The following is a 2,663-nucleotide window of genomic DNA, read 5'->3' on the forward strand; positions in this document are numbered from 1 at the left end:
AAAGGCTCAAGGACTGAAAATGAACCATTTCCCCCAGCTCTGGAGTTGGAATGGGCTGGCCAGGAGCCAGGGCAGTGAGGTGACCCCAGAGGCACCAAAAGGGCTCCAGGATGGTTTTGGCCAAGGTCTGTCCCCTCTGCAGCCACCATGTCCAGCTGTGTCACCAGGTGGGACTGGGTCCCTGAACTCCTGTGCTCAAACTGCCTCAAGCTGCTTCCCATTTAGGTCATCAGATGCCAAGGGGAGCCCTGTATTTTCTAATTAATCCTCTGACCAATGAAAACCAGGGCCTTTCCTCCTCCCTCTTCTTCATCCTCTGCTTTTCCTGGCCACGTTAAAGATGAACCTGAGGCCTGTGAGTGGGGAGGAAAGAAAGAGCCCTGGGAAGAGGATTTGGAAATGCTGGACTGTGTCAGCTTGGTGAGTTTTGGATTACTTCAGTCCTGTTTGAGGATGGCCTCTCAGATGAAACACAGATAAGCAGAAGGTTTTATCAGCCTTTGGGATCTCTCCAGCACTCCTTCCCCTCAGATCACAAACTCCTTCTTCAGCAGGATGGCTCTGATTCAGTGTTGATTCTGGGAGTCCTCCTACAGCAGAATTTCAGCTCCAGTTCAAACCAGTCCAATCCCCCAGTGCTCAGTGTCACCAGCTGAAAGCTGCAGGTCCCCTGTGCCCTGCTGTGTCAGGGGAGTGTGGGGACAGATGGGGAGGGCTGCAGGCAGCCCTGGGCTGTTGTGTGCACGCAGAGCTGGGGGGTCTGGGGACCCCTCACCCCTCAGTGAGTTGCTCTCAAAGTCTGATTTTCCTGCCAGACAAACATTTACCCATGTGAGCCTCAGTTCCTGCAGCAGCACCACTCCTGAGTTACAGCAGCAAAAGCCATCTCAGGGGTAACTTTATGTTCCCAGCAGAGCAAGGATGAACTTTGGTGGACGTTATGGGGCTCTCGTTCCCACAAACCCATCCTGGCTTTCGCAGAGGCTGCAGCTCCCCGGGTGTGCTCTGGGGAGGGATGGAGGCAGAGACCCGGGCGGTTTTCCCTGCGCGGGTCGGGGCAGTCCCGGCTGTGCCGGGCTGAGTCCCGGTGCCGGCTGCGTGCAGGGAAACGCTGCCGGGGCAGTCCCCAGCCCTGCCCGCCGAGGTGGGTGTTTTGCTGACTGGCTCAGTATCGCTCATCCCTTCCAGCCAAGGCGAGTTGCTGGGAGGTTGCGTAAAGCAGAGCTCCCAAATATGTGCGAGCATTCCTGACTCCTCGCCCGGAGCCCACCAGTTCCTTTTGAAGATTGAGATAGGAGCGATGAGGGCGATTTTCACCCCGAGCACCGAAGGTCGTGTGAAAGCAGCGAGGGATTGCACAGGGCTCCCTCGGGAGCTGCTCGGGGGTGGCAGAGGGGGTGTCTGGACTCGTGCTGAGCACAGGGTGTGACAGACCCCAGTGCCCGTCCCTGGGCCAGCAGCATCTGCCCCCTGCCCTTCTCCCTGACTCCCACCCCCCTCCAGGGTGGCTCCCCAGCCTCCAGCACTGCGAGTTCTCAGGAAAACACAGAGGAGCCCATTGCTTGTTTTAATTACTCAATATCCACAAACTGGAAGCTTTCAAACCGATTTTAGTTAATGATCATCTCCCAGTTCTTAGGACTGAGCACCACTAATTAGCTGCCCGTGAGCCAGGCCTGGCAGGCCAGCACAGGCCTGCTGATGTGAGCAGAGTCTGAGGGAAATCCTGACACAGGAATCCCACTCTGGCATCCCAGCTGGGCAGGAAGGAAAACTTCCCCAGTGCTCCTGGTGAAAAAGTGCCCACAGAGACAGAGATGCATAAAAAGGAGCAGCAGTGAGAGCTGAGTTGTGCAAGAGCTCTGGTATCCCCAGCGCTGGGTGGAGGGCTCTGCTCCTCACTTCTACAAACAACACCCAGTTTCTGTGTCTTTATTCGTGCTTATTCACTGCTTGCATCATCAGGCAGGCAGCTGAGGAGCTCGGTGTGTGGTGTGGCTCTGCAGGGCTGTGAAGGAAAAACAGCATCCTGTGTTTTGTTAGGACACCCACACACGTGTCCGGAGGTGCCCTGGTGCTGTGCTGGGCAAGGCAGGAGAGGATTAAAGTCAGGGAAGTCAAACCCTGCCTGCATCTGTTTGTGAGTGTGCAGAGCTTTAATGAATCTGCTGAGGGCTCCCCCAGCTCTCATTTATTTCCCCAGGTAGTGCCTTGGATTTGTAGAATGAAATTTTGGGTGAGGTGGGCACTAGAACCCCCAGAGCTGTGGGACTGTCCTGGAATCATCAGCTGGAAAGTGGCCACAGAATGAGAGCTCAGTGCTCACAGTCAGGGAGGACATTACCTGGGATTTACCTCAGTGAGCTGCGGGTTGGTTTGGCTGGGAGTGCTGAGCCCTGGCTGTGAGACAGCCCAGGCATGGACTGCTGGATAAGCAGCGTTTGGTGAAGCTGCTGTGTGTCAGCCCCTGACTGACTGAACTGTGATTGTGCCTCTGCTCTTTGGGGCAGCTCCGGGCAGCTCTGTGTGCTCGTGCACTGGTGTGGCATTGCTGGGTTTCTCATCCATAAAAGACTGATGAAAAGCAGACTCTGTCTGCTCTCCCAGCAATTCATCACCTCCCAGAAGGACCTGGGGATCTTAGAAGGGATAAACAGGGCAAG

This window comes from Molothrus ater, chromosome 24, assembly GCF_012460135.2.
Source record: "Molothrus ater isolate BHLD 08-10-18 breed brown headed cowbird chromosome 24, BPBGC_Mater_1.1, whole genome shotgun sequence".
In the NCBI taxonomy this organism is placed as follows: Eukaryota; Metazoa; Chordata; class Aves; order Passeriformes; family Icteridae; genus Molothrus; species Molothrus ater.